The sequence below is a fragment of the Panicum virgatum genome, chromosome 3N (assembly GCF_016808335.1).
Source record: "Panicum virgatum strain AP13 chromosome 3N, P.virgatum_v5, whole genome shotgun sequence".
Classification (NCBI taxonomy): Eukaryota; Viridiplantae; Streptophyta; class Magnoliopsida; order Poales; family Poaceae; genus Panicum; species Panicum virgatum.
In genome coordinates, this window is record NC_053147.1 from 26840066 (window position 1) to 26848542 (window position 8477).

Below are 8477 nucleotides of genomic sequence, written 5' to 3' on the forward strand. Positions count from 1 at the left end.
CCCCTACACAGGCTCCCTTCTCACTCCACCAAGAGATGGCATCCCTTGTTCATCCCCGCCGCTTCCAGACCGAGGGAGAGTTGAACACAGTGCGCCGCCTGCTTGGGTGGAGTGCTCAGGAGACCGGCTGGGGGGTGCGAGCAGGCTCGGTTCCCCTTGGCAACCTCCGCGCCGGGGAGTTCGTGCTATTCACCTCGCACGTCTCCGCCGGCGTGGGACTGCCGATTTCTTCATTCCTGCTGCTGCTGCTGGAAGACTTCGGCCTCCAGCTTCAGCATCTGACGCCCCACTCCCTCCTCCTAGCGTCCATCTTCGTGCATTTATGCGAGATGTTCGTGGGAGTGCGTCCCTGCGTCATCCTCTTCCGCTACTTCTTCATCCTGGTGAGGTCCGGAAGGAGCAAGGACGAAGTGGGAGGGTACTACTTCCAGATAAGGAGCGACCTGCCGACTCCTTATATTCCCGGTCTTGCTGGTGGGAGGTGGGAGGAGTGGCGCAGGGATTGGGTGATCGCCACCACCGAAGCCAACGAGCGCCTTGCCCTGCCGACCGCGGGGCCCGCCTCCAACAAAGCATCCTGGAGGGCCAAGCCGTCGCTGCAGCCGGAGTTCGACTCCATTCTGGACAAGATCAGGTCGCTGGCGGAGAGCGGCCTCACCTCGTGGCACGTGCTTGGGGACTTCGTGAAGCGCCGGATCGCCCCCCTGAAGCAGCGGCCGCGACCGGCTTGGAGCTTCACCGGCGTCAACGATTGCAGCAGGACCCACCGCGGGGAGGGAAGCGACCTGACCCAGGAGGCCTTGGAGGTCCTGGTGCGGAACGTGACGGGAGACACCTTCATCCCGGAGAACCTGATCCTTCCGCAGAGCATAGTCCCCCTCTGCGAGGACCCGGCGAGGGTGGCGGTGCTGGCTACCCTGCCAACCCTGGACGACGGGGGACTGGCCCCACGGCAGACCGGAGGTGACCCGAACCGTGGGCTCCGGATCCCTGGCACGTCCAGGGATCAGGCTACGCTGAGCGCTGCTAGGTCCGGTGCCACCACGAAGGGTAAGCAGGCCGCGGCTAGCAGTGCGGTCGCTGCCGGCTCTAGCCGGGCACAGAGCAGCTCCGGTGCATCGTCGGGAGACGCAGGCCGGCGGAGGCTACTCCGGGGCGACGGGACCCTGGTCTCGGAGCCCACCGCGAAGCGCCAGAGGTCTTCTGAGGGCGCAGGCCAGTGTAGCTCCCGGGCTGCCGGCCCCCACGGGTCCTCTGGCGCAACTGGACCACCACCATCGCCACCGAGGAATTCTTCCCGCTGGCAGCAAGAGCAGCCGCAAGAACAGCGGCAGCAGGCACGCGGGCGGCAACATCAGCAACAGGTGCGACCACGGGTTGCGCCCATGCCACAGCCCCAGGGACAGCCGCAGCGGGAGCAAGCCCGGGTTGCGCCTGCATCGCAGCTGCAGGGGCAGCAGCAGCAACAGCAGCAGCCGCAAGAGAAGAGGCCCGGGCTCCGGGGACGCTGGGTACCCGGTACTTCCGGGTTAGTGTCATTCTACTCTCCTCCTTTGTGCCGATGCTCTCTGTTGTTGTTGTTTTTTTTCCTGATGGCTTTTCTGCTTTGCAACCAGGGCTCCCCGCCCCAGCGGTTCTTCTACCATCGCTGGCACATCGGCAGGTGCCCAGGAGGCGGCGGCCCTGGCGTCGACTGCGACGGCGGCAGCAGGTGTGGGACCCTCAGGTACGGCGACCTGTGCTAGCCCCATGGTGCGTGACGTGATGCTGAGTGGCGTGCCATTTTTAGACTCTGCAGTGCTCAGTGCGGCGGCGGCGGCGGTGGCACCGGTGCTGGGTGCAGCCGCGCCCGACGCGGCGACGGTGGAGGCGCCGATACTGAACGCAGCCGCACCAGACACAACGGCGGCGGAAACGCCGGTGCTGGGTGCAGCCGCACCCGATGCCGTGGTGGCTGAAAAGCCGGCTCTGGACACCGCGGCCCCCGACGCTGCAGCGGTGGAGGCGCCAGTGCTGGGCGCAGCCGCACCCGACACGGTGGTGGAGGTGTTGGTGCAGGGCGCAGCCGCACCTGTCGTATCGGTGGCGGGGGCACCCGACGCGGCGGCCGCAACTGCACCCGACGCGGCCGCGGCCACCACGGCGGCAGCGGGAGCTCCGGAGTGGGGTTCGGCCGCGGCCACCACGGCGGCAGCGGGGGCGCCGGAGCTGGGCTCGGCCGCTCCCGACTCGGCGGCAGTGGTGGCGCCGGAGCTGGGTCCGGCCGCGCCCGACTCGGCGGCAGCGGGGGCCCCGGAGCTGGGCCCGGCCGCGCCCGACACGGCGGCAGCGGGGGCGCCGGAGCTGGGCCCGGCCGTGCCCGACTCGGCGACAGCGGAGGCACTGGAGCTGGGCCCGGCCGCTCCCGTCTCGGCGGTAGCGGAGGCGCCGGAGACAAGTGCCGCAGCGGAAGCCCCTACCTCCAGCTCCGGTCCTGTTGCAGAGGAGGAGTTGGAGGTGGTCTTTGGCAGGCGGCTCCTGCAGCTTCTACTCCCGGAGGAGGATGCGACTCCGCTTCCTCAGGTGCTGTTGCAAGTTCGGCGTTCGATCGAGGAGGCAACCTCCTCCGCCGAGGTGGCCTTCCGGCGGGAGTGGTCTGCTCTGGAGAGCGAGCGTCAGCGCCTCTCCGACTGGCACACCCGCCTGGAGGCGCACACGAAGGTTGAAGCCTCCCGCGCCGCGGAAACTCGGTCAAAACTCAAGGCGGACCAAGAGGCCTACCGAGCCAACCTTAGGAAGGTGTTTGACCGAGAGTTCGCGGTGTCAAATCGAGAGAGATCCTTGGCGCAGCGGGAGTGGGACTTCACCCTGGAGGTTGTTGGCTTCGCTGCTCAACGGTCCGACCTCGAGGCCCACCTCGCAGCCCAACAGTCAGAGCTGGAGACTCGCAGCGAGGACCTCGAGGTCCGGAGGCAGGAGCTCGATGTGTTCTCTGCGACTCTGCAAGGATGGCGTGAACAACTGCAGGAAAGAGCCCGCCAGCTGACTGCCGACGAGGCGGATTTGGAGGAGGGCCGGAAGTCCCTCGCCAAGCGGGAGGCTCACGCCACCGGCATAGAGAAGGAGCTTGGGCGCCAGCGAGACTCGCTGAAGAAGCTTAATATGCGGAGCAGAGGGAGACCAAGCTGGAGGAGAGGTCCCGCGAACTCGAGGGGAGGTCCCGCGAGCTCGAGGAGAGGTCCCGCGAGGTGGAGGTGGCCAAGGCGGCCCTGGACACCCGGGTGCAAGAGGCGGTCCGGGAGGCGGTCCGGAAGCACCAGGAAGACCAGTGCGTTGAGGCCCAGCGGATCGCTGACTGGGCAACCAAAGCGAGCCTGGCGCTGGTGCCACTTGGTCTGAGCCCGATCCAGGTGGCGGAGCCGCCAGCTTCAATAGCTGACGCCCTCCCGGTGCTGAGTTCTGCTTCGGATAGGCTCCAGCGCCTGGGGCCAGTCCTTGCTGGACAGCTTGAAACCGAGGGCCGCGAGTTGATCCGGCTGGTGGCGGAGCACATCCTGACCTGCCTCCGGAGCCACGACCCGACCATCTCGCTGGCGCCCATGGTCGATGGCCCTGTAGCGGAGACGGAGGCCGCCGCTCGGGACAGCGTGCAGGAGGTCGTTGACTTCGTCGCCGCCTACTTCAAGCGAGAGCCTATAGACCCTTGAGCTGGGCATTGTATCTTTTTCCTTTTGCATTATGTAACAAACTTTGTACTAGCTGAAATTTTTGAAGTAGAAAAAACTTCAACTTAGCTGTTTGTCAGTTGTTGATTCGCTGTATGCAGCACCCCGGCGCCCTGGCCCCTTGGCGGATAGGTTCAGTCGCTTGGACCTGTCTGCCATTTGAGCCGTAGAAGATACTCCGGACTTCCTTGGCATCGGGCTGCATAGCTATTTGACGCATGCAGAATTCATCCATGATGTCTGGGACAAAGCGGATGCCCCGGACTGGCTCTTATCCTGCATGAAAGCTTTGAAGCGGATACCCGGACCCCCTGGTAGGTAGGCTCAATGGTTTGAGACTGACTACCACTAACCAGGCTTTAACCTGTGCACCACTTCAAAGTTATAGCTTAGTAGCAGACCCGCGGGGCTCATTCCTGACCAATCCCAGGCTGGTACCAGGTCCAGGACTCTAGATGCGCAGGCCCAGGTAGCTCTGTGCTTGTTACAGAGTGGGGGAGTGCGTAGGCTTAGGGTCGGAACCAGGCTAAGGCGCTACGCAGGGCTCCGGACCACCCCAGGAAACAGCACGATCTTTCCGGACCTGGCTTCATCGTCCCAGACCCTTCGCAGCAGTGGGTGAGGTCACTTTGCTGTGCTCGATCCTTTGAGATATAGTGCTGGACATGCCGTGTTGGACTTAGGAAGCCGGCTCTTGAGCTGGGACGAGGTCCGGGCCCCCAATTACCCGGCTCCAGGTACTAGAGCACTCGTTACAGGGTGGTGGAGTGTGCAGGCTTTTGGGTACGGAACCAGCTAAGCGGCTACACTGGGCTCCGAACCACCCCAGGAAACAAGTACCCGCTCCCCAGAGTAGGTCCCTAGGGGTCCGGACCCCTCTCCAGCAGCAAGAGGGTCCGGATCTGTACGGCAGTCCAGCAGCTCAATGCAGATCTTAGTTGCAGCAACAAGAGTAGAGGTCCCGCGGGGGTTAGAAAAAGCAAAAATTCCGGGAATCAAAATGCGTAATTTAACCTTGACACAAAGACAGAACTAGGAGAAAATCTTTCCTTTGCAATCTCGATGTACATGGCTTGCGCGATGGATGCCAGAGGCCGGGTTTACGAGGTCGGACCTCTACCGCTCTGAGCCGCGCGTTAGCCGCTAGTGCGATGGATGCCAGAGGTCGGGTTTACGAGGGTGGCCCTCAACCGCTCCGGGCCGCACGCTAACTCTATCTTATTACAAAGGAAAAGTTTTTTACCCTGCTCTACCTAGGTGTAAAACTTACGCAGATGCTCTATGTTCCATGGGTTGGGCAGCGGCACTCCTTCTTCTGTGGTGAGGCGAACGCATCCGGGCCGGCATACCTCTGTAACCCTGAAGGGCCCCTCCCAGCCGGGGGAGAGTTTGTGGCGCCCTGCTCGGCTCAGGATCCGTCTGAGGACGAGGTCGCCAGCCCGGAGCTCCCTGCTGTGCACGAACCGTTGATGATAGCGCCGGAGCGCCTGGTTGTAGCGTGCATTTCGGATTGCTGCTCGCCACCTTCGCTCATCAATGAAGTCCACGTCGTCACACCGCAGCTGCTCCTGCATGGATTCGTCAAAGGCCTGGACCTGCGGTGAGCCCAGGTGAATCTCTGGGGGAAGGCATGCTTCAGCCCCGTAGACCAGGAAGAACGGAGTCTCCCCGGTAGCTCGGCTGGGTGTGGTCCGGTTGCCCCAGAGTACACACGGAAGCTCGTCAACCCACTTGGCACCATGCTTCTTCAAGCAGTTGTAGGTGCGGGTCTTGAGTCCCCTGAGGATCTCTGCATTCACTCTCTCAACCTGTCCATTGCTGCGGGGATGTGCTACAGACGCAAAGCATAGCTGGATGCCAATGTCCTCACAGTACTCTTGGAAGAGTCTGCTTTTGAATTGGGTCCCGTTGTCCGCGATGATGCGGTTTGGGACGCCAAATCTGCACACAATGGACCTAAGGAATGCGACTGCTGATTTCTTAGTGATATTCACCACAGGAGTAACTTCCGGCCACTTGGTGAACTTGTCGATGGCGACATAGAGGAAACGGTACCCGCCGACAGCCCGGGGGAAAGGCCCCAGGATATCCACACCCCACACAGCGAATGGCCATGAGGGTGGAATCATCTGCAGAGCTTGAGCTGGGGTGTGTATTTGCTTTGCATGGAACTAGCATGCTTTGCAGGACCTTACCAGCTCAGCCGCATCCTGGAGTGCTGTTGGCCAGTAGAAGCCATGCCGAAAGGCCTTGCCAACAAGCGTGCGAGAGGAGGAATGACTTCCGCACTCGCCTCCATGGATCTCCGCGAGCAATTCGCGGCCCTCTCCCTGGGAAATGCACCGCATGAGGACACCGTTGGCGCCACGGCGGTAGAGATCCCCTTCTACCACCGCGTGACGTTTAGCCAATCGGACTATGCGCTCAGCGGACACATCGTCATCAGGGAGGATGTTATCCTTCAGGTAGTCCCAGATCTCGGAGATCCATGCATCGGGAGCTTCCAGAGCAGGTGGGGGTGGCTCTGTGAGGTCACCAGGTTCCTCAACAGAGCACACAGCCCAGGTTGGGCACCATAGGTGGAATGCTGCCGGGACCGCTGGCTTCGTGGCGCCAGCTTGATCCCCCTCACCCAGCTCGGCAGGCTGGGCGGTAGGTTTTAGCAGCCGTCTTTCAAAGACACCCTCGGGCACAGATGCCCATGTAGATGCTCTTGCAGAGAGATCGTCTGCTGCTGAGTTGTGCTCGCGGGGAACGTGTTGCAGTTCCAAGGCGTCGAAGTCCTTCTCGAGCTTCCTCACGTGTATGAGGTATGCCGCGAGCTGGGGATTGTTGCAGTTGCAATCCCCTCGGACCTGCTTGATGATTAGCTGGGAGTCCCCCTTCACCAGAAGCTGCCGGACCCCCAATGAGAGGGCTTGCGTCAGGCCGAAGATCAGAGCTTCGTACTCCGCCATGTTGTTGGTGGCCTTGAACTCTAGGTGCACCATGTACTTCAGCTGATCTCCGTTTGGGTAGATGAGGACCACACCAGCCCCGGCCCACTTCTCGCGGGCGGACCCATCAAAGAAGAGTGTCCAGTGAGGCTCGGTGAAGACTGGTGTCCTGATTTCCGGCTCCGGGGGTCCAGCGTTTATGACCGGACCCCCAGGATTGCTTGGGGAAGGAGTCCACTCCGCTATGAAATCAGCCAGGATCTGGCTCTTGATTGCATGGCGCGGCTGGAAGTCCAGTTGGAACTCTGCCAGCTCTACTGCCCACTTGGCGATATTGCCTGTGGCGTTGGAGTTGTGCAGGATCGCTCTTAAAGGGTAAGAGGTCACTACAACAACTCGGTGTGCTTGAAAGTAGTGGCGCAGTTTTCTGGACGCAATAAGTATTGCATAGATAAGCTTATGCGTCTCAAGATACCTGGCCTTTGCCTCGTGGAGGACTTCGCTGACGTAGTAGACTGGCTTTTGGACGATCCGGACCCTAGCTACCGGGTCCGGCTCGCCCTTGTCCACCACATCTGGCCCTTGGGCCCCCAGTGGTTCTGGGTTCCCACTAGGACGAGGCTCCTCCGGACCCGCTTGTGCGGGATCCGGACCTTCAAGCTGGGGTGAGGCTGACGGCCCCCCGTGTCCGGGGTCCGGCTCACCATCCTTGGCCGGGAGGACCTTAGTGTCCCCCTGGCAAGTTTGCTCCATCCTTTCGGCGACCAGCACCATGCTGACCGCCTCCGCAGATGCAGCAAGATACAGAAACAACGGCTCACCGGGTTCTGGAGCCACCAATACTGGTAGCGAGGTGAGGTGCTGCTTCAGCTCCTGGAAGGCCTGTTCAGCCTCTTCGGTCCAAGAAAATGGACCGGACCTCCTCAATAGCTTGAAGAAGGGAAGGGCCCTCTCGGCCAGCCTCGATATGAAGCGGCTAAGAGCAGGGAGAGATCCAGTAAGTTTCTGGATGTCCTTGATGCGGCCGGGAGGCCTCATTGCTTCGATCGCCTTGATCTTGGCTGGGTTTGCCTCGATGCCTCGATGTGAGACCAGGAAACCCAGCAGCTTCCCCGCTGAGACGCCGAAGATGCACTTCTCTGGGTTCGGCTTCGTGCGCGTGGCGCGAAGACGGTCGAAGACGAGGGACAGGTCCTCCACGAGTGTTGACCCTACCTTAGTCTTGACCATAATGTCATCGACATACACCTCAACAATATCTCTAATTAGATTACAGAAGGTTTTGTTCATAGCTCGTACAAACGTGGGTAAGGCATTCCTTAGACCATACGGCATGACAATGTAGCAATAAAGCCCATCTACTGTTACAAAGGCAGTATGCTTCCTATCCTCTCTAGACATCTGAATCTGGTGGAAACCAGAGTATGCATCTAGGAAAGACAAAAGGTCACACCCGGAGGTGGAGTCCACGATCTGATCGATACGTGGAAGAGGATAGGGGTCTCTTGGACATGCCTTGTTGAGGCTGGTGTAGTCGATGCACATCCGAAGCTTCCCGTTGGCCTTTGGGACGACGACCGGATTGGCCAACCACTCGGGGTAGTGGACCTCCTCGATGAAGCCGGCGTGTAGGAGCTTGCGGACTTCTTCGCGGATGAAGTTCTGCCGCTCCACGGACCGCTTCTGAGGCTTCTGGCGCACCGGGGTGGCGTCGGGGTAGATCCTCAGATTGTGCTCGATCACTTCCCTGGGGATCCCGGGCATCTGTGACTGTTCCCAGGCGAACACGTCGACATTTGCCCGGAGGAAAGCGATGAGCGCGTCTTCCTATTTCTCT